This window comes from Geotrypetes seraphini, chromosome 5 (assembly GCF_902459505.1).
Source record: "Geotrypetes seraphini chromosome 5, aGeoSer1.1, whole genome shotgun sequence".
Lineage (NCBI taxonomy): Eukaryota > Metazoa > Chordata > Amphibia > Gymnophiona > Dermophiidae > Geotrypetes > Geotrypetes seraphini.
The window spans coordinates 51,257,118-51,281,798 of record NC_047088.1 but is presented as its reverse complement, the minus strand read 5'-3'; the positions used below and the strand labels follow the sequence as shown (position 1 = coordinate 51,281,798).

Here is a 24,681-nt window from a genome sequence, read left to right as displayed (position 1 = left end):
CCCATATGTGCAGTGCCAGCGATCCGGCCCAAATCAAACTGGGACATCCAGCAGGTCCACACCGGCCCAACCTCCTCTTCAGGCCATACGCGCTGCTAAACTAAGCCCCGGAGCTCTTTTAAAGCTCCGGGCCTTCCTCCAACTGTGGGCCGACTTTGGGCCCATCACGCATGCGCACATTATGCAACGCCATCACGCCCGTGCGTGATGATGTCAGACTCACACACGGCACCTGAAGTCCGGCCTCGCTTTCCCTCCTGGCTCCTCTGTGCCCAAACCCCCACCAAAACAACACAGGCCCGCGAGTCTGGCGGCCAGAAACAGACCCAAATTTCTCGGTGGCACTTCTCCTGTGGCCCCGAAGTGGCCCAAACAACTGGCCTACTAAAACTTTGATCCGGTCACAAGCCCGGATTCACACCTGGATCTAAACCCCCGGATCCCAGGTAACTTTAAATTTTATTTAACCCTGGTTATATTAGGTGTTTTAAGGCACCTCTGTAGATGTGAAAAAGGCACTGTTTCTCCAGGCACCTGTAGGTGGCTACATTTTTTAAAAAATTATGTTTAAAATGCTTTTAAATGGCTTTTATCAATAATAAAATTGTGATACGCGAATGAATCAAATTTTAAATAAAACTTGAAACTTGCAAAACTTGGTTCCGATATAAGTTCAGTTTCTTTTTACTATAGCTCCTCATTTCTCAGATTTTATTGTAATCTAGCAACATGTTTCTATCATACAATACTGCTATTTGTTGTCATAAATTTTCTCTTATTTGCGCAGTGTGATTCTCTTTGCATTGCAAGCAACCACTCCATTTCGTTATTATATTTAGATTTTAAAAAACATGCTGGTTAATAACTTGCCAGCTGCCTATGGTGAGGTCTGTAAGGTTTCCTAAGCGCAGTATGCCAGGTTTTCTTTCTCTTAGATCCTGTCTGATATTTGAGTCCTAGATTTCCCTAGTGATTAGTTTTTTAATTACTATAAATCATGACTTTAAATATTACGTTGTAAAACATATTCATAGCATAATCTGTTTGTGGTTAAACATCAAATCAGCTGTCAGAAGCACCATCTGTCCTCTCTTTTAAATATTCATTCAAAAAAAATGTGTGACAACCGAATTGGACACGCTAAAACTATGGTACTAGAGCAAGCTTTCAAATAATAAACACAAGCCTTTGAAATTGATAAAGGGTACATACCCATATTTATTCATTCATCTTTCAATACAAAAGCTGCGTTACCGTTGGGTAGAAAAAGATGTTCTATAAAAAAAACCAAAAAAACTAATGTCATATTTGGTATTGATCATTCAAGATCAAATATCTTCACACTATTCATAATATAGGGGTTCAGTAGCATAAATTCATCCAAACAATTCACCCCTAGAGCAACTGATATTCTGCTTTCATACGATCCTCAGCTGCCTCTTTAGTATGCATTATACAGTTTTTATGCATGAGCCATTATCGTCACCGGATCAATACATGTTATATCCACTTATTATATCTACTAGTGTTTAAGCCCGTTAGATTAACGGGTGCTAGATGACCGCCTCTCCTGCTTTTGAACCTGGGTAGGAGCAGAGGCAGAGCCGGGGTGGGAGGGAGTGATGGTGGAAGAGAAATTTCAAAGCCTCGGCAGCGGCGGCTCCTTGACCAATCCGCGCTTACAACAGCCCCACACTCGCGGTCTGGCTGGCTCCCCCACCAAAGCCCTTTGCAGCGGCAGCCCCTCCCACATCCGTCCCCGCGTCCCAAGCCTTTCCGAAGGCCGGCTCCCACGAAAATGGTACCCCTCTGTCCAAAGCCGTGGCGGCAGCCTCCCTCAAGACACATTTCAAATCTGACATATTGTAATCACAAAACAGAAAATAAAATTATTTTTCTTACCTTTTGTTGTCTGGTCATTATTCATATCATGTAGGGGTCCCAGGCTATGGTTGGTTTTTGATAACTCGCTTGCCAGGGCCCCTTCTTTCTTCTTCCCTCCCTCCATCCCGGCAGCTGAAGACAGGCACCTCCCCCCCAGTAGTCTGAGACAGGAGGGAGCATCCACAATGCACAGATAGTGAGTTAGGAGAGGGTCTGAGGGCAAAGAGGGGCTCAACAGCGCACAACCACCTTTCCTTCCCTCCCTCCATCAGGTGCAGTGCAGCTCCACCAATGTTAAAAGGAGCCGCGTCGAAATCGGAGCCCTGCCACTGCTGTAGCAGTTTCCCCTCTGCCTTGGTCCCGCCCCTTCTCTGACATATGGGACCGCGGCAGAGGGAATGTGTTACGGTGGTGGCAGGGCTCCAATTTCAAAGCAGCTCCTTTTAACATAGGTGGAGCTGAACTGTACCTGATGGAGGAAAGGAAGGAACGGTGGGCCAAATTTCGGCAATGGCAGGAATTGTTTGGCGGGCCCCATTGTGAAAGTATCCTTGCTGGTGTGGCTAAAGCCTTCTCTCGCAGCAGTTCAGTTTTTGTAAAGTTTAAAGTTGCCGTGGCGGCTCATTGTCCGATCCCCGCCTGCATCGGAGGCCTTCTCCGACGCAGGTGCATCTCATCAGAGGAGCCGCCGCAGTGGCTTTAAACTTTAAAATAAATTTCAGTCGGTAGTGTCGCTTTTCGTTGATGGAGGTGTGGGAGCGCAGGGAGGCCAGCGCTTTTCAATTTGTCTGCCCAGCACTTTCCGATTTGTGTGTAAGGCTGGGGAGTCGCGCATGCGCACTCCTGCAAGGCCACAGACCTACATCTCAGATCAGGGAAAACGGAAGCACGCAGTTGAGTGCGCATGCGCGGCTAGCGTTTTATTATTTCAGATTTAAATATTATTTCACATTTATCTTTTAGTTATAAATTTTAACTGCCTCTCCCGACATAATCATGTTTCATTAAACCTTCTTCAGGGTCGAGGCTCTAAAAGAGGCAGTTAAAATTTCTAAGTGTGAAATAATATTTAAATACATATAATAAGTGGATATAACATGTATTGATCCGGTGACGATAATGGCTCATGCATAAAAACTGTGTAATGCATACTAAAGAGCCAGCTGAGGATCATATGAAAGCATAATATCAGTTGTGAAAAGGCTTAGGTCCCAATTCCTGCCCCATACTTTCTGAGTCTCTGTCATTTGAAAGTCAGATGCATCTAGGGACATATTGTAGAGGCCAGAAATGATCTCCAAACATATCCAATTTTATTATGAACTTCACATTCCTTTTATATTATTCTACATGAATCAATGTTGTCAGCATGTGACGTAAACACAAACCATATATGGACACAGGTCACATGAAACTTTAAAGACATCAGCATTTTCCTCTATCTCTGGCTGGAGTCCAAAAGGTCAGAAAAAGCCTTAACCAGCAGAGCTTCTAATCTAAATCTGTCTGTAAATACGGCTTAACAAAACAATTGAATTCACTTCACAACATCTCTTTTCAAACATACATGTCCTTGTAGTATTTTCAAAGAGGGAAAGACAAACAGAGTCTGGCTTTCTTACAGCTGGAAAACATGGCCTAAGGACATGATACGTGTCCCTTCAAGTTGCTCTAGGGATAAATTGTTTGGATGGATATTTGGTATTGAAACAGGTCTAGCTTCAGACGTCCAACTTTTGTCTTGGATGTTTCCTGCAATGTTTCATTATTGCAGAAAAACATCCAAATCATACGTCTGCCATAATGCCACCAAAAACACGCCCCCTAAATGTCCCCTTGTGATTTGGATGCACTGCAGATAGCATAGACCAGTGGTTCCCAAACCTGTCCTGGGGGACCCCCAGCCAGTCAGGTTTTCAAGATATCCCTAATGAATATGCATGAGAGAGATTTGCATACCTGTCACTTCCATTATATGCAAATCTCTCTCATGCATATTCATTAGGGATATCTTGAAAACCTGACTGGCTGGGGGTCCCCCAGGACAGGTTTGGGAACCACTGGCATAGACAAATGCCACTTTATGCCATTTTGGGACATTTTTCTCTTTTGAAAATAAGCCTCATACCTCCTCTTTCACTAAGGTGTGCTAGCTGTTTTAGCGCACGCTAAACGCTAACGCATCCATTGAACATAATGGACGCATTAGCATTTAGCGCATGCTAATATTTAGCGCGTGCTAAAATGGCTAGTGCACCTTAGTAAAAGGTCCTCATAGTGTCTCATTTGGCCCCTTCTTTACAAAGCTACGCTAGCGTATATAACGCCGGCCGTGGCGATCAGAACTCTGATGCTCATAGGAATTCTATGAGCGCCGGAGTCCTTACTGCCACAGCCAGCACTAAAAACACTAGCATGGCTTTGTAAAGGAGGGGGTTATTGAATGTGCTACTGTCAACAATCCAAATAAAGGGATCCTTTCACTAAGGCGTGCTAGATGATTTAACACACACTAACTGATCTAGCGTGTGCTAATCGATTTAGCATGCGCTAATGCGTCCATAGAATATAATGCCAAAGTGAAGGGATAGTCTCTTATAATATCCCTTATAGTGTAACACCCTTCAGAAGTTTCCAAAATCCTCAGAAACACCACTTCGAGTTCCTTTTACAAAGGTGCGCTAGCGGTTTTAGCGCGCGCTTAGTGCACCCTAAAATGCTGCGCGTGCTAGCCGCTACTGCCTCCTTTTAAGCAGGCAGTAATTTTTCAGCTAGCGCGCGCTAATCTGATGCACACGCTAAAAATGCTAGGGCACCTATGTAAAAGGAGCCCTTTGTGTTCAATAAATTTTTATTACACAAAAGCTTTATGTGTTGCATTGTCACTGGATCAAAAGTTTTAAATAAATATATATATATATATTGTTTGTGTTTTTTTGTCTTTAGATATAAATAGTATTTTCACATTCAACAGGTATCATTCATTACTATAATAAGTATTAGCTGTTACATAGCTTTTCTCTGTAGTCTAAGTCAGGGACATTATTTCAACGACATGTTTCACCTTATTGCTTTTTCAAGGTGAAGTCCCTCAGTCTTGTCGCCTTCCTCATAGACCACTGTATCCTAGAAGAATATAATGAGCATATTAGCTTTTAACATGCACTAAATCAGTTAGCACGCGCTAAATTGGCTAGCGTGCCTTAGTAAAAGAGAGGGAAAGTGCATTTTTTAAAATTATATCCTTGAAGTGTTGTAGAATCAATATAATTTTTAATGTTTAATACACAGTCTGAGCAAACAGGTCAAGGTGGTTTACAACATTAGTAATGGAATTAGCATGGGTTAAATCAGGGATGTCCAACTAGGGACCTCACCAGGTCGGGCGTTCAGGATCTCCCAAACGAATATGCATTCTCACTATTCAAGAGAAGCTTCAGAAATTCTTCTTAAAATTCCAATTTTATTTTTAATTTATCTTTTATAAATCCCTCAAAAAACAGTTTCATTCAATCTATAAATCTCAAATACATTTTATATCTTTAAATCTACCCATAAGGAGACCCTCCCCCCTACATTCACCCAAAAGTCCAGGTGTCATTAAAAATTCTTCTGTTTCCTTTGTCAATTGCTGCAGTCACAAGATCATCACTGGCATAGGTCCTCTAGATACTAGTTGATCAGTAGTTCATTTCCATAACTGGTTCCTCTCGTGATCTCTTAAGTAGTTTAAATCTCTTCATCCAGTTGAGCACCAGTGATTTATTGTGTGCTCCGTTTTTTAGTATGAGGAAATGAATATGCATGAGATCTATTTGCATATAATGGAAGCAGTGCATGCAAATAGATCTCATGGAAATTCTTTGGGGAAATCCTGAAAACCCGACTGGATTGTGGCCCTCAAGGCCCGACGTTGGACAATCCTTTGCTAAATGCTAAGAAGCCCATAGGTAGAAAATGGACTTCTTAGCATATGCTAACTCCATTAGTGCACACTAACCCCCTCTTTTACAAAGGTGTGCTAAGCTTTTTAGCGCACGCTAAATATTAGCCCGTGCTAAACGCTAATGCGTGCATGTTATCCTATGGACACATTAGTGGTTAGTGGTTAGCGCACGGGTTGATTTGGCGCACGCTAAATTTGCGCTAAAACGCTTAGCGCACCTTTGTAAAAGAGGGCCTAAGGCAGCTTTAGTAAAAGGGCCTCTAAATTTCTACTTGAGGCAATGGATGCTTAAGTAACTTGCTCAAGATCAGAAGGAGCAGCAGGATTTAAACTGCTGTTGTCTAGTAGAGAATGACATGGGGACATATTTGTCCTCGTCCCCGCAGGATCTGAATTTTCCCATCCTGTCCCCGTGAGTTTTGTTGCTGTCCCTTCCCCATTCCTGTAACTTCTGCTTTAACCGCAAAAGCCTTGGACACTTATGATTTTAAAGTGTTTGAGGCTTGTGCAGATGAGGACAGAGCTTAGGCATTGGTGGAATGAGGCATTATGACATCACAATATGAGCTCTAGAATGTTGCTACTTATGATTTTAAAGTGTCTGAGGCTTTTGCAGATGAGGACAGAGCTTAGGCATTGGTGGAATGAGGCATTATGACATCACAATATGAGCTCTAGAATGTTGCTACTTATGATTTTAAAGTGTCTGAGGCTTGTGCAGATGAGGACAGAGCTTAGGCATTGGTGGAATGAGGCATTATGACATCACAATATGAGCTCTAGAATGTTGCTACTTATGATTTTAAAGTGTCTGAGGCTTCTGCAGATGAGGACAGAGCTTAGGCATTGGTGGAATGAGGCATTATGACATCACAATATGAGCTCTAGAATGTTGCTACTTATGATTTTAAAGTGTCTGAGGCTTCTGCAGATGAGGACAGAGCTTAGGCATTGGTGGAATGAGGCATTAAGACATCACAATCAGAGCTCTAGAATGTTGCTGCTTATGATGTTAAAGACTTTGAGGCCTGTGCAGATGAGGATGGAGCTTGAGGGAATGGGGCAGGGACATGAAAAGAACTCACGGGGACAGGACGGGAAAATGAGTTGTCGTGGGGACAGGAAAAAATTTGTCCCCATGTCATTATCTATTGTCTACCTGGATCTCTAACCACAAGGCTACTCCTCTACTTCAAAAGCTTCTTTAAGCTGGAAAAGATCTCTGGTACATTGGTTTTGCTGAGGATTTCACCAAGGAATGTGGCCACATTCATCCCTGCTGTCTTTGGAGAACCCTCACTACAGGTCATTTCGTTGGTTTAAACGTATACTAACAAAAAATGGCCTCGTTTGTTGTATATTATCATTAAAAAATGAATGCATAGTTCTTTGAATTACTACAAACATCTGTTCTCTTTGAGAAGATTTGTGTCTGAATCAAATCTGCTGTGCAAGAGTTGGTTTATTACCCATAGTATCTCTGGCTTTGTCAGTGTAAGGATATTAGCCACATAAATAAGAGATTACCCACTAAATGCTATGATAAATATTTCAGTAATAACCAGGGATGTAAATGTACTGAAACAGCTGGCATACAGTAAGGGAGCACAGGCTGGTTGGTGGAAAGATTTAAAGGAAAATGATGTGATAGTATGTTTAACAAAGGCAAATTATAAAAGGAATTCACACCAACATGGAAGACATCTCTAAAGCTAGAGGAAAGAAAAATGATGAGGAAAGGTGTTTTGAAGAAACAGCAATGCTTTAACATTTGTGTTAGTGATTAAATAGTAGAATCGTAAAATGAATGAGAACTTCAGAACATAAGAACAGCCATACTGGCTCAGACTAATGGTCCATCTAGCCCTGTCTCCCGTTTCCAACAGTGGCTAATCCAGGTCCCAGTACCTGGCAGAAACCCAAGTAGCAGCAACTTTCCATACTACCAAGCTTCCCCCCATATCTGTCTCAATAGCAGACGATGGCCTTTTCCTCCAGGAACTTGTCCAAACCTTTCTTAAACTTCTGTAACCACGTCAGGCAGTTCCAGAATCTTTGAGTGAAAAAATATTTCTTCCTATTTGTTTTAAAAGTATTCCCATGTAATTTCATTGAGTGGCCCCTGGATTTTGTACTTTTGGAAAGGGTAAGAAATCGATTATTAACATAATATATGACATCATTTCCGGGTCATTATCCAGTTGTTCCGCTTTTGGGCGATTAAAACGAAGCTGTTCGGGATCTCTAGTGTCAGTTAGCCCTGCCTCCGGTGCTGTCTCGATATGTAGAGCTATTAACAGGTATGAGATTTATAATTTTATGAGCATAGCAGGCATTTTTGCAGTTACAATTCATGAAATTGTAAGTTATGAGATAAGACCTTGGTATTTATAGTGACACGTTTTTAATTCATATTTAGTTTATATTACATATTTGATGGTTTATATTTTATACTTTTTATTTAACAGTGTCCCTCCCTGAAGAAGACTTGAAACTCGAGTCGGGGGGACAGGGATAACAGAATAGTGCAATAAAGAAAATGTTCGACTAATATTCACAGGCACTTGTCACTTTAACACCTCTGAGGTTTAGCAGCAGTGATCAATCCATCCTTTCCAGATAAGTTATATGTTTTTTTAGTTTTTACCTTCACTTATTGATTTTGTGTTGGTCTTGGAATCGGATGGGAAAGGGGACAGTGAAGGCGATGATGGTCCCCCAGCTAACCTCAGTTCGGTGTCATCACTGAATCACAGGTTATTGGGTCTGAGTTATTCACAATCAAAACACAATATTTGTAATATTTATACATTTTAACTAATTTTTCAGAGCTGTGATTGCTGACATTATTGGAGTGGTAATATCACAGAGGATTATTTGATATCTCCCTATTACAGTGATTAAGAAATCGATTCAACATGGCTTGGAATGAAACCATGACAATGAACTGAAATTGTACAGACAAATTTGAGAGCAAAATGAAATATGAGATAGATTGGCAAACTTATGGAATTAGTGGAAATCTGAGTGGGCCAAAACTTGGGCATCGAGTATATTTTGGGCAATCTTGATTGTTCAACTCATGTCATAGTATTCTGAGATTCTCAGATTTAAGTGTGGTAACAGTCAAAACAAAGTTGAAAACTACAAATTCCAAAACACTTAAATATGAGAATCAACCAACCAACCAAAACCCCCAGATACAATAATATATTAGTGTAGCTTAAGAGCTTAATATTGGCTGTTAAGTTGATTTTAACTTTATAGAGATAAATTGGAGAACCTTAGATTGAGATGATTGATTTACCGGTATTTGTATCTGTCTACCTAGAATGGTCTCCAACGTATGGCCTCAGGTCTGTATGTTGCCCATGAAGCCCTCTGTTATGACCATCAAACAGTTTGCTGAAATTTTCAAGTCCTGCATATTCATTAAGTTCAATCTTGCCTGCTCGGATAGTGCATTAGGGCCCTCTTTTATTAAGCTCCAATGCTCATAGGAATTCTATGAGTGTCGGTTTGAAAAAAGGATTGCCATAGGCCGGGCGAGGACAAAGAACAGTGCAGGGCAGGTGTTGGATCTACTATGCCTGAGGTATATGGCCATAGGACAGGTCAAAGGTCAGGATTCATATTTAAATGTACAGTATGTGTATTGCAGTGGTTTGACTGAGCTGAAACATTAACACAGCAATTCTATCAAGTCTGCACAGTTGTGTGTACTAATTATGTGCATATGTTATGGAATAATGGCATATACAGTATATGTGTATGTGCACATATAAACAGCTGTATTTCAAAATTCCTCTGATGTGGGTAGCAATCACACTTGCATATATACAATTTATATACTACTATAAATTATGAGGGAAATTCTATAAACAGCGCCCTACCAACAACTAAGTTAATTAAGAAATGCCACTTAAAACGGGAAAAATGTTAAAGTGCCTACTGACGTTCAATAATATAAAATGAAACAAAAAGTGTTAAGGTAAGTGTGGAATAACTTGTAAGTTTCAAGGCTCCACATCATTCTCTTCGTGGTTGGGCTGAGAACTTTTGAGCGGCCCCTCGTATTGTAATGACCCATTGCCTCATTTCATCAATGCCTAAGAGCCAACCTCATCGGTGATGTCACAATGACTTGTTTTCCCTATACTTGTACCCATTTACTAGATGCATTTGCCTCATTGAAATGAAAAGTGTCATCCCAGGGTACACTGGGAAGGGGCCTAAGGCCCCTCCCATAGGACAGATCTTAGGCTCTTGGGCCAATCAGAGCCTTTAGCCTCTTCCCAGTGCATCCAAGGATGCACCAGAAAAGGGAAGACCCACCATTCTGAAGAGGTGGACCTGCCTTCGTAAGGGAGTAAGCATCCCTCCTGCCGGTCTTTAGAAAAAGGTACAGGGGGGAGTTGGAGGGGGACGGCCCACTAGACCACCAGGCTTGTGTGGTGGGGAGTTGTGGGGGGATCATGGGTTCCCGAACCTGCAGCAGGAGGGAGTGGGCATCCTGCTGGTCTTCGGGAAAAAGATAGAGGGGGTAAGCCCACAAGACCACCAAGCTTGTGTGGTGGGGGTATGTGGGGGAGTCAGGGGTCCCCGACCCTGTGGCAGGAGGGAGTGGGTATCCCTCCTGCCAGTCTTTGGAAAAAAGGTATATGGGGTTCAGGGAGTTGGGGGCATCGTCAGGAGGCATCAGCAGGGGAAGGCAGGGGGGAAATCGGTTAGGGTTGACAGTGGCCGGGGGGTACTAGACCACCAGGTTTGTTTTGGGGAACTGCAGGGGGGAGGGAATCATGAGCATTTGTGGTGGTGGGTCTGAGCTTTATTTTCCTGTCAGTGCCTGAGCCAATCAGCGCTCAGGCACTGACAGGACAGTAAGGCTATGACAGCTCAGACCCTACCACTAAATATCTGCCCTGATTCCACATAAATGGAGGGGCGTTCTCTTTGGGGAATTGCCCAGGGAGCTCATTTTAATAGTTTTGACCTCATTATAATACTGTTTTTATATTAATGATCTTATTGTACTTCATTTGCATAGTACAATCGGAGGCTGCCAGAAAGCACAGAAAAGACCACAGTGAGCCGTTATGACAATAGGACGGTAAAATACTTGCTTCTAACGATGGTTTAGCGCCATTGTTAAATGCACAGTAAGTTTTGAGAATCTTCCTCTCAGTCTGCCATACGCCCTGGCAACATTTTATGAGGAGCCCGTAATATCAGAGACCTGCAAGAAAGTGGGCCATCGTGCTGAAGCTCTGCCTGAAAAGAAAATGACTGATCTGTTCTACAGTCCTGTCAGAATCACACATTTGCATCAGATTACTAGCACTGGAGATAATAGCTTCTCAAGGGCTGATTTGTTTCTTTAAATTCTATTTCTAAAACTTCAAGGCAATTCCAGAGGACAGCTTGATGTAGGTTCCAACAATCTGCCTTATTAAAAAACTCCTGCCGACATCAGAGTGAGTCATCCGTGCAGGCTGGGCAGCAGAGATAGCACGACACAGACATAAATCAGCTCCGCACGTTCTTTTAAAAGGTAATATGGGACCTCATCTTTAACTGAGCCTGCAGAGGACACTGCAATAGTGAGACATTAGATTTCTTCTAAATTTAAATGTTGTTAGTGAAAAGTTATCTGATCAACAAGTTTTCATCACACTCGGGGTTGCTTAGTGTGGGAAAATTTTTTTTTTTTTAAAAGTGTTTTCTTGGTGTGTGTAATAATGATTTGTATGCATGAAACAGAACTATAGGTACTATGGGCCCTATTTACTAAAGTGCGGTAAGGTGTTGCTGTAGTGCACATTAACTGTTAAAGACACCCTATGAATATAATGGACATCTTGAGCAGTTAGCGACTGTGCGCGCTAATGCACTTAGCGCCCTTTGATGAATTCCTCCCTTAGGGGTCCTTTTGTTAAGGTGCGCTAACCGATTTAGCGCGTGCTAAATGCTAAGACATCCTTTATATTCCTATGGGCATTTTAGCATTTAATGCGCACTAAATCGATTAGCGCACCTTAATAAAAGGATCCCTTAGTTTCAAGTTTAATAATATTTGAAATTTTCTGCAATTGGAATCTTTCTGAGCAGTTGATATTCATCAAAAATATTAGAAATCAAGAAGAGGAAAAGAATGTTACAATGGTCCTAAAGAATAGGAAAGATGGATAGAAGCACTCATGTATAATCAGTCCAGCAAATGCCTCACCATGAGACACCCCGCAGGGACAGCAAATGGGGAAATAGAATAGGTTGCGGGGGTGGGGGTGGGGAATCGGGGGTCCCTGACCCTGCGGCAGGAGGGAGTGGGCATACCTCCGGCTAGTCCTCGGAAAAAAGGTATGAAGGGGTCGGAGGGGGGCTGGCCCACTGGACCACCAGGCTTGTGTGGTGGGGGTTGTGGGGGAATCGAGGATCCTTGACCCTGTGGCAGGAGGGAGTGGACATCCCTCCTGCTGGTCTTTGTATGGGGGTCAGGGATATGAGGAGCATCAGTGGGAGGCATCAGCAGGGGGCAGCAATGGCAGGGGGCTATCGGTTGGGGGTGGCAGTGGTGGTGGTGGTGTACTAGACTACCAGGCTTGTTTTTGGGCCTTGCAGGGGAAGGGAGGAAGAGGGAATCGGGGTTATTTGTAGTGGCGGGTCTGAGCTTTATTTTCCTATCAGTACCTGTGAAGGGATTAAGGACTGAATGCATCCTGAAATAGGAATGCCTTCAGCTTAGTTTTGAATTTCTGAAATGAGTGCTCCAAGTAGAGGTAAATGAGAGAGGGAATTCCATAGAGTGGGGGCTGTGACACTAAATAGAGGCTCATTCCATAAAAGAAAAACGTTCAAAATGTGGCATAAAGGGGCAGATGGACATTTTTTCTTGCCAAACCTTTCCAATTCACTATTTTTGAAACCTATTTTCTAGATGAATTTCTATGGTGCTTGTCCACAGTGCATCTAAATAACAAGGGGGGTATGTTAGAGGCAGGACTAGGATGGTCATATGATTTGGATATTTTTCTGCCATAATCAAACATTTAAGAATACGCCTAGGACAAAATTTGGATGTCTGGGGCTAGACCTGTTTTAGCAATGAATAAGTGCCAAAAAGGTGCCCAAACTGACCAGATGACCACTGGAAGGATGAAGGAATGACTCTCCTCCCACAGTCGCGGAGTGGTTGCTGACTACCTCCCAGTCCCCCCCCCCAAAAAAAAAAAATTGCATGAAACAGTATATTCTCTATCTTTATACCATATTCTCAACCAAAAATTCATCCAAGTCCCAAATGCCCAGAACAAGACCTTTTGAACATGGGCGGGGCCAGCATTGTGATGGACAGGCCGCCCAGACATATGATATGTATGATATTTTCAGATTTTATGGCCAGTCCTATTACAGTAGCAGGCATGTTCCTGACAAATCCCTGGGTCCGGACGGAATACATCCAAGGGTTCTGAAGGAATTAAAGGAGGAGATAGCGGAACTACTACAGCAAATTTGCAACCTATCCCTGAAAACAGGCGTGATCCCGGAGGATTGGAAGATAGCCAACGTTACGCCCATCTTTAAAAAGGGATCAAGAGGTGACCCTGGAAACTACAGACTGGTGAGTCTGACCTCGATTCCGGGAAAAATGGCGGAAGCTCTGATAAAAGAAAACATCGATGAACATTTTGAAAGGAACGAACTTCTGATAACCAGCCAACATGGTTTCTGCAAGGGGAGATCGTGCCTAACGAACTTATTGCACTTCTTCGAGGGAGTTAACAAACAAATGGACAGAGGAGACCCCATAGACATCATATATCTAGATTTCCAAAAAGCCTTTGACAAGGTGCCCCATGAACGTCTACTCCAGAAACTGAAGAACCATGGGGTGGAAGGAGATGTACATAGATGGATCAGAAACTGGTTGGAAGGTAGGAAGCAAAGGGTAGGAGTAAAAGGCCACTACTCGGACTGGAGGAGGGTCACGAGTGGTGTCCCGCAGGGCTCGGTGCTCGGGCCACTGCTATTTAATATATTCATAAATGATCTAGAAACAGGGACAAAGTGTGAGATAATAAAATTTGCAGACGACACCAAACTATTTAGTGGTGCTCGGACTAAAGAAGACTGCGAAGAATTGCAAAGGGACTTGAACAAGCTAGGGGAATGGGCGACGAGGTGGCAGATGAAGTTCAACGTTGAGAAATGTAAAGTATTTCATATGGGAAGCAGAAACTTGAGGTACAACTATACGATGGGAGGGATATTATTGAATGAGAGTACACAGGAAAGGGACTTGGGGGTAATGGTGGACATGACAATGAAGCCGATGGCACAGTGCACAGTGGCCGCTAAGAGAGCGAATAGAATGCTTGGTATAATCAAGAAGGGTATTGAGACCAGAACGAAAGAAGTTATTCTGCCGTTGTATCGGGCGATGGTGCGTCCGCATCTGGAGTACTGCATCCAATTTTGGTCGCCGTACCTTAAGAAGGATATGGCGTTACTCGAAAGGGTTCAGAGAGCGACATGTCTGATAAAAGGTATGGAAAACCTTTCATACGCTGAGAGATTGGAGAAATTGGGTCTCTTTTCTCTGGAGAAGAGGAGACTTAGAGGGGATATGATAGAAACTTACAAGATCATGAAGGGCATAGAGAAAGTGGAGAGAGACAGATTCTTCAAACTTTCAAAAAATAAAAGAACAAGAGGGCATTCGGAAAAGTTGAAAGGGGACAGATTCAAAACGAATGCTAGGAAGTTCTTCTTTACCCAACGTGTGGTGGACACCTGGAATGCGCTTCCAGAGGACGTAATAGAGCAGAGTACGGTAATGGGATTTAAGAAAGGATTGGACAATTACCTACTGGAAAAGGGGATAGAGGGGTATAGATAGAGGATTACTGCACAGGTCCTGGACCTGTTGGGCCACCGCGAGAGAGGACTGCTGGGCATGATGGACTTCAGGTCTGACCCAGCAGAGGCATTGCTTATGTTCTTATGTTAACACCAAAGATGGGGACTCAGGCCCATACTCCATTCTAACCACTACACATATGGTGAAATTTGTAAGCTTTCCAAAACCCATCCTAATCTCACTATACCTATTGATGTGGTGTATAGTTGGGTACAGTGGGTTTTGAGTAGGTTTTGGAGGGATCACCATACAATATAAGGGGTCTTTTTCTTTAAAGATCACTGTAGTGCCTCCTAGGGTACCTCACTGCTCTGCTGGGATGTCTATGTGGCCAGTCTAAGAATGATGGCCCCTCCTACAGGCCAATGGCTTGTTTTGTGTGTTTTTGTTTTGACTGGGTTTTTTTTTAATGGTTAAAAAAGATAGACACATTGAGCATAACCACGGCCATTTTCGAAAAACCAAGATAGACATTTTGCAGTTTTGAAAATATTCATGTTTATTGTATTTAAAAAATTTTTATACCGCCAAAATCTCAGTGGTTTACAGAATTAACATACATAATTTTATAAACATCAGATTTATTTATTTTATTTATTTATTTAGATTTTTATCCCGTCCTCCCAGTAGCTCAGAACGGTTTACAAGTAAACATTCACAATGGATGATATTATCACTAAAACTCAGCAATAGTCAATAAAAATAAAACAGTTTCAGAGTAATAACTATTAAACCATGTCAGAAATAAGCGTCAACAAATAACTTTATCTCAAGCAATTTCTTAAAACTCAAATGCTCAACACATAGGGCTCCTTTTATTAAGCTGCGCTAGCAGTTTTAGCGCGCGCTAGACGCTAGCACCTCCATTAAGCTGGCGTTAGTTTTTCTGCATAGCGCGGGGATTAGCACGTGCTAATCTGCAGTGTGTGCTAAGAAAACGCTACCGCAGCTTAGTAAAAGGAGCCCATAATCTTATTTGGCCAGATAACTTATTCCATAGGGACATCCCTGCAATCGTTTGCTACTGGATTTTTGTGCGTCTTCTGTAAAACATCCAGATTCAGATTTAGATGTCATATTGAAAATGCCCCTCTAAATATGCTTCTAATACTATACAAGTGAATAGATAACTAAAATAAAGCAGAATGAGGAAAAGGAAAACAAAAGTGGGATTTGAAATACCACCTTTCTGTTGTTACAATCAAAGTGGTTTACATATTATATAAAGGCACTTATTAAGAATATAGCATCACTCAACAGGCTGAAATTCATAACAGCAAAGAAAGGTTATCAGGTTGAGAAGAAAGAAGACTGATCTGGTTAAAAAAACCATAGGAAAATGCTGACACACATATGACAGAAAAGTGGAGGATGTAGTGTATTGGTGATTTATGGCCACATGTTCTAAAGGGTAGATATGTGCATCCCAGAAATTAAAGATGCACAGAAAATCTTAGTTCTTGATTTTCTGCTAGTGAAGTATGGACGCAATGTTTGGAGTTGTGTTGAGAGGTCCTAAGGTATCTAGAGGAAGTATATGGTATTAAGTGAGTAATAAAGATTAAAAGGAATATTACAGTAAATTTTGTGTACTAGGGACAGTATTTTAAAGGTGAATCTCTAAAAATGGCAGCAAACTTGTTTCGTTGAGTTCTTTAGTCTCCGTGCAGAAATCCCGCGGATGACTATCTTATCTTTAGTTTTGTATAGGTTGTGTATGTGTTTCGATTGTTGTATCGTTTCCTTTGTATGCAAATTTGTTAAAATAAAAATTTTTGAAAAATAAAAATAATGGCAGCGAGTGTTCTTCACAATGTAAAGGGGTTATATTATCACATTTATTAGCTCCTATCATGAGTTAAACTGACATGTGCTGTCAACCCTTAATATCACTAGCCTGTAAACCAATCAAGAGATCATTGCTGCAGTCAAGATTACTATTGACTAGGGGATATGCAATAATGTGGCAGAAATTTTGCATAGAGTATGTCATCTGCAATTTGAAAAAGTACCATTTCCCCTGGGGCAGGGGTTCTCAACCCAGTCCTTGGGCCATGCCAAGCCAGTCATGTCTTCAGGATAGCCACCATGAATATGAATGAGATAGATCTACATACAATGGAGGATATCTTGCATTGTGGATATCTTGGAAATCAGAGTGACTTGGTATGTCCCAAGTTCAAGTTCAAGTTCACGTTTATTTGATTAATCGCCTATATAAGAAATTCTAAGCGATGTACAGTTAAAACAAATTAAGGGAAGACTAACTAATTATTAAAAAGTTAAAAAGCGTAGAACAAAATTGTTAACAGCTTATATAAAAAAGAAACAAGTTTAAATAAAAAACATACATCTCATTAATAGCAAATAAAACAATAGTAACCTGCAATTTAGGGATAAAACTGTACATTTAGTTTTATGACAGACATGACTGAGAGGAAAGGAGGGAAAAGTTACAATCTGACTCAAATAGAAGTGAAAAACATGTAATGGAAAAAACAAAAGGATGGGGAAAAGAAGAAAGAAAAATCAAGAGACTAACTAATTAGTCGGAAAATGCGTCGTTGAATAAAAAAGTCTTTAATTGTTTTTTAAAAGAGATAAGATCTTTGTCCTTTCTAATAAATAGAGGCAGAGTGTTCCAGAGTTGGGGGGCTAAAACAGAGAACATATTGTTTCTCCTTGTTCCCACTATTTTTAGAGAGGGAATCGATAATAAATCTTGTTGTGAAGATCGAAGGGGTCGAGTTGAATGATATGGAGTAATCATTCTTGGTATGAATTGGGGCGTATTAAATAACAATACCTTGAAGACTAAAAGAGCTATTTTGAAGGTTATTTGAACCCATGTCTGGGTTGAGACCTAGTGCCCTGGAGCTACATAAGATTGCCTTAGCCCAGTGGTCTCAAACTCAAACCCTTTGCAGGGCCACATTTTGGATTTGTAGGTACTTGGAGGGCCTCAGAAAAAAATAGTTAATGTCTTATTAAAGAAATGACAATTTTGCATGAGGTAAAACTCTTTATAGTTTATAAATCTTTCCTTTTGGCTATGTCTTAATAATAATATTGTCATTTATAGCTAAAGAGACATATGATCAAGAAACTGTTTTATTTTACTTTTGTGATTATGATAAACATACCGAGGGCCTCAAAATAGTACCTGGTGGGCCGCGTGTGGCCCCCGGGCCGCGTGTTTGAGACCACTGCCTTAACCCAACAGAGAAGGTGGAGCTTGTCCAGCAACAATCACAGAGTACTGCTGAGGAGATTCAAGAGGAGCCTCTAGAACTGGAAGCAGCTGGAAGCTCTCCTATCTACCCCGATGGTGATGAAATGGAAATTTTGGAAAAGTGGTAGAGCCCAGTTTAAGACAATCCATTTATATAAACAGAAGGCCCGGGTAAATGTTTGCATGTAGTTCCCAGTATCTGCACAGCTAGTATGGTAGAGGATAGTATATCGTGCTTGTTTTGAAACTATCCTGTGAGGTGTTTAAGGCTCTGCAAGCACAGGTGGATCATCTTTGGTTAAAGCTGACCAGTCTCATGCCTGGGGAAAAGATAGCAATTGGAACAAAGGGTTATTATTTACCCTGACTGGAGATTGTGGCATACGCATAACAGTGGACTGAATTGCTAAAGCCAATTCCCCCCCCCCCCCCCCCACACACACACACCATGATATTCAGCTGGTAACGGTAGGTATTTTCTTATAGTTAAAATATCTTTATTAAGGTTTTCAAAAATTAACAAACAGATAAAGTACACAAAAACAAAACCAACAATGGCATCAAGCGCTGAGCTATCATGTGGCGAAACATAGGTATCCAGCTCGGTCTAATAATTTTTAACCATGAGAAATTTATCCATCACAACTCCTTCATATTTATGATGCAAATAGGGCCTGATTCTGTAAATGGCGCCTAGGTTAGGCGCTGCTAGGTATCTAGAACAATGTCGTTAAGAGTGCACGCTTGTTTCAAAGAGTGTGCACTATTATCGATGAACGAAACCCCCCCTCCCCCAAATCTCCCGATATTCAGACTAGTGAGAGGTCACATGCAATCTCACATGGTCTGCGGTGATACCAGAAATTCGATGCCGACACCATATCTGGTCTAATTTTAGCTGGCTGAGACCTAGCTGGCTAGGCCAATATTCAGCGACTAGCTGGCTAAGTCCAGAAAAGGTGTTGTGTAAAAGTAACTGTACGTACCACAGTGAGCATTAAATATAAATCAAATCTAAAGTCATTTACTGAAAGGACATGTTAACAATATAGCTGAGTAACACAGAGTAATAGTGAATCTGCAAGGGGTCGCAGTAGAATAATCCAATCCCCCAGTATATCAGGATGAGGTAAAAGCTTGAGGGGGGGGAGGGGAGGCTAACAAATTTTCTGAACTTGATTCTGCAAACACATGTTTGAAAATTCTTTGACCAAGCACAATTTAGACTAATCGTCCAATCCCTAGTCTTAGGTCTGCTGGATTATTGCAACTCCCTATATCTTCCTTGTCCAGCCACTAAGATAAAACAACTCCAGACCATACAAAACACCGCCCTCAGATTGATCTACTCACTCAAAAAATATGATCACATAACAACTGCCTTCTTAGACTCTCACTGGCTACCCATACAAGCACGAATCCAATTCAAATTCTACTGCCTGATATTCAAAGCATTACACGACTCTTCCCCCTCCTATCTAAACAACCGCTTAAACCAAATCTCCACCTCAAGACACAGAAGAACCTCGAACCCTTTCGCCTTCCCCCCACTCAAAGGCACACAACGCAAGAAAATGTTTGACAACCTTCTAGCAACACAAGCAGCAAAAATCAACCATTCCATCTCCAATCTTATGACAATATCAGACAACTTCAAAACATTCAGAAAAGAAATCAAAACCCTGCTTTTCAAAAAATTCATCCAAATATCTTAACCCCTCCTCTTTTACCTCCAGAAGATTCTCCTACCTTCAGATAACCTTCCCCCAAATTACCCACCTTAACACCTTCCAATTAAACAAATACCATAAATAGATTGCAACCTACCCTCTCTAACTGCATTCCATATGTATTTTTAATACAGTTCTTCACTGTCAGTTTAATTTCCATCCTATAAGTTCACATAGAATTTTTCTTTTTTCAACCATCTTTATTTTCTCTTCTTTATTAATTTCCAGGTACTTTAGTTAGATTGTGAGCCTTCGGGACAGTAAGGGAATTTTTTAAGTACCTTCTTACTTCTCATTTATAATCTTAATGTATATTTTCTTCAAACCGCTTAGAACCTAACGGATGTAGCGGTATATAAGAAATAAATTACATTACATGTCTGATGATAGGCAGTGATAGGCGTCCTACCGCTGTCTCTCAGCCAATTGGGACGCATGGTTTTTGGTTTTAAAAGGGAAGGATGCCAACATTGTAGGTGTGTGTTATGTGTTTATGGATGCTTAAGCATGCTGAAGCTGGGGTGTAGGCTGTGGCCTTGGGCGTGCTTAAGCGTCCCTACATGTCTCCATAGGCACGAGACAGACTCCTTAAATTGCTCCGGGCAAAATGCTGGCCTACTTTTAAGGAGTCTGTTTAGCGATGTAGACACGATTCTCTTTAGGATGCTGATACGTGAGTGATATGTGATCGGCAGTCGACTCTTAGGTGTCTGCCGAGATCGGCATCCTAACGAGAATCAGGCCCTTAGAGTCTGAGCCTCAAGAGCTATCAGAGCATTTGGATAGGCTGGTGTGGTCTTTTGACGGCAATTCCAGTAGCTGGAAACTAAGGACAGTGCTGAGCTATTCTATGTACCAAAAATATCCCCCCCCCCAAAAAAAAAAAAAAAAAGATAATTCAATCATGAATTAATAATGAATTTGACTGTTTGTGCAGTTTGCAAGGACCATTCAAGTCTGCTTTTGCCATTTACTTTTTACATCATTTACTCCTCTCTTATCTCTCTCTACACCCTACCCAGGGAACTCTGTACTTCGGGTAAGTCTCTCTTTTCTGTACCCGTCTCCTCTTCTGCCAACTCCCGACTCCGCCCCTTTTTTCATTGCTGCCCCATAGGCCTGGAGCAACCTGCTTGAATCAGAACGCCAGGCTCCATCCCTGGCAGTATTCAAATCCAGGCTCAAAGTCCACTTTTTCGAAGCAGCGTTTAGGTCCTCTCTCGTGCAGCTTGTAATGCACTATATACAGTATATTCATGTCCTCATTCCCTCTATAGCAGGGGTGTCCAATGTCGGTCCTCGAGGGCCGCAGTCCAGTCGGGTTTTCAGGATTTCCCCAGTGAATATGCATGAGATCTATTAGCATACAATGAAAGCAGTGCATGCAAATAGACCTCATGTATATTCATTGGGGAAATCCTGAAAACCCGACTGGACTGCGGCCCTCGAGGACCGACATTGGACACCCCTGCTCTATAGCCCCTACCCTCACTACCTCTTCTTCCCTTGTTTGTCATTGCATGAGCATCATATGTTGATCTACCCTATGTCCTGTGTGTCTGTCTTTTGAGCAGGGACCATCTCTTACACGTTTAATGTACAGTGCTGCGTGCATCCGCTAGCACAATAGAAATAATAAATGATAGCAGCAGTATGTTACTATGTTAAAAGCCAAAGACATACCACCCTTTTGGGTGGCTTTATTTGGCTGCCAAACTTAGCTGATGAGCTACGGAATATTGGCGGTGACTGGCTATGTCGACCCATCTGCTAAACTGGATTTTCAGCAGGAGATAACATAGGGCTCCTTTTACTAAGGCACGCTAACTGATTTAGCACGCACTAATCAATTTAGCACGCAATAAATGCTAAGGCGCCCATTATATTCTATGGGCGCCTTAGCATTTACCGTGCGCTAAATCGGTTAGCACGCCTTAGTAAAAGGACTCCATAGTAACATAGTAAATGATGGCAGATAAAGACCCGAATGGTCCATTCAGTCTGCCCAAACTTACCTCTCTTTAAATTACTCTTTTTCTTAGCTATTTACCAGCTATCACCTGTTGACTATCACCAGATAGCCGGCTATGTGCTTTGTAGCCCACCGGGAGCCGCTCCTAGCTGGCTATAAAGCGCTGAATATTGGCCTTAAAATGTCAGAATTTGTTCTGCTCATTTTCGTTTCTTAGTGACGTGGAACAACAGGGGATGTGCTATTGACATTTCATTGCAAATGACAATTCAGCCTTGATAATCACACAGGCAAAGTGTTGTATTGCTGAATGCTAGTAATAAATCGTCTTGTAAAAAATTCATATGTTTTAGACAAAATATTCTTTGCGAGGAATATAGTAATTAATTGATGCCAACTCAGTTTATTATTCTTTTTGTTCTATTTCTCTCCCTAGCTGCCTGAAAAAAAAAAAAATTATATTAGCTGGAGAAAAGAGAGCAGCTGCTTCTTTGCTGTGCCAAGTGGCATGAACAAAAAGATTTGCTGAGTATAATAAATGAAGAATATGACCATCTATAAGATACTTTAATATAATTTTTTTCAGCCCAAGCCTCTGGTGATCTAATTCTACCGTAGTAGATGCACAAGCCACTCAATTTTCAGGCTAAGAACAAAGTGCTTGGAGGAGTCAAAGTGACCCCGGTCATTTTTATACAGTAAAATGGCAATATCATGAAATATTCACAGCATTTCAAGGGAGGAAAATGGATTTTATTCAAAATTGTTGCTTAAAAGATAATTCCGCTGAAAAGCATTACTTTTATTTTGGAGGAGCTTAAAAAAAAAATAAAAGAATGAAAGAAGAATAGTGCTGGAATTGCACACCTGGGGTACCATAAAGCAAACAATTTTTTTTTTGTTTTTAATATTGAGTCATTGTGTTAGCATGTTTTGAAATGAGATGTCTTAAAAAAAAATGGTGTTATTCGTTTATCCCCCTTTTATAAAATCATGGGGCTTTTACCGGCCATGGCGGTAACAGCTCCGATGCTCATATGAGCGTCGGAGCTGTTACTGCTGCGGCTGGGGCTAAAACCATGCTATGGTTTTGTAAAAGAGGGGGTGGGGTTTAATATGTGGTTAAACCCATAGCTACCTTGAACTCCTCAGTTTTCTGCTTCCTTTCTCTTATTAACATAAAGCAAGCTACTGCAAAATATGTTAAGGACTGGTTAGAATTCTTTATGCATAGTAAGGCTTTTATGTGGTGATAATAAAGAATGCACTTTTATGTGACCTGCATGTAGTTTGGATGGAGGGCAGATGGAGTCATGAATCTGTGTTGTTTGTGATCTGCTCCGGAGCAGGGGTAAATGTCTGTGACTTCAATCTAGGGGTGATTTTTTCTTCTTTATTTGCAGTATTGTATAAAGGCAGGTAGGTACCTATATGACTTTATAAGATAGGCTTAAAATAGGCACCTATGTGGCCTTCATACATACACGGCCTGTTCTGTCCCCATGTTATATGAGCATTTGCTCAGTTTCTTGTATAAGAACTAGTTATGTGTTTGTAATAGATGTATAAGTAACGTGAACTCTGTGATGTAATGTGATATGAATGTGATGTAATGTGATATGTGAATGTGATATAAGATATGTGATATGTGATATGTGAATGTGATATAAGATAGGCTTAAAATAGGCACCTATGTGGCCTTCATACATACACGGCCTGTTCTGTCCCCATGTTATATGAGCATTTGCTCAGTTTCTTGTATAAGAACTAGTTATGTGTTTGTAATAGATGTATAAGTAACGTGAACTCTGTGATGTAATGTGATATGAATGTGATGTAATGTGATATGTGTAATGTGATATGTGAATGTGATGTAATGTGATATGTGAATGTGATGTAATGTAATGTGAACTCTGTGATGTAATAAGTAATGTGAATTCCCAGAGGGCTTTGCTTTCCCTGAGAGCTACGCTGCTTCCACAGAGCATAAGCCCGCCTTCTTTTCCAGTCTGCCAGAGAGCAGTGGCCATATTGCAGAGCATGTGGCTAGATGAGAACCTGAGTGTAGCATTATTCCTCCACCAGGTTTTTTTCCCTTTAGATCTAACGATCTAACACAGCTTTGGTTTATTTCTAAGTCTGGAGAATGGTGTCATCTCCACAAGGTGGACACTCAGCTTAACTCTGATATGCTGGTTGAGTAAGAAGATATGTAACAGGCTCGAGCTGCATTGAATCCATCTGACTGTAAGTTTGTTTTTGCTTCATTATTAAAGAAACTGTTCAATCAATTCAGGGTCTGGCTGGTGACACCAAGATTACAGAATTAGGGGTTGGCTGAATAGGAACCTCTTACAGTTGTCAATATAACTCAGAGGAGTTCTTGCTTTCAGCACAAAAACCTGAGATAAAGACTATACAGTAGCTGTATAATATGATTTAGTCAGTACATGGCCTACTATAAAATTATCCTCCACTTATAGATTTATTGTGCTGGCCTATACTTGTGTGATAGTTAACAATATCATCTATTTAGCTTAGTGACTTCTCTTTTTCTACACTTTCAGTACTTTAAGGGGAACACACTATTACCTTCAACTCCCATTTGTCCAAACGTTTGATACCTTATGCTCCATCCTGATTACTGTGGTAGTCACAGCTTGCCTTACTGTACCTCTCTTCCCTTACTCAACTGTACCTCTCTTATGATTCAGGGTGTAACAAATTATATTCCAGGTGGAAAGATAAGTAAAGGAAGGAAAAGGGGATAGAAGGGTATAGATAGAGGATTACTATACAGGTCCTGGACCTGATGGGCCACCGCGTGAGCGGACTGCTGGGCACGATGGACCAGCAGAGGCACTGCTTATGTTCTTATGTTCTTGCCTTACTCTAGGAGGTGTATAATGAAAGAGAAGAAAGGAGAGATATTGAGGGGAAGCAGAATTAACACACTTATAGGTCAGCAATAGGAGCTTGAACTGTATGCGAAGATGCATA

At 41.3% G+C, this 24,681-nt stretch overlaps 1 long non-coding RNA gene across 1 annotated transcript; it reads left to right on the top strand.

Moving 5' to 3' along the window:
• Positions 1 to 231: 231 nt before the first annotated feature.
• Positions 232 to 24,228, top strand: LOC117360967. The gene is made up of 3 exons (XR_004539562.1): positions 232 to 446; positions 11,234 to 11,381; positions 22,118 to 24,228. It is a non-coding gene; the product is annotated as an uncharacterized LOC117360967 (long non-coding RNA).
• Positions 24,229 to 24,681: the final 453 nt, after the last annotated feature.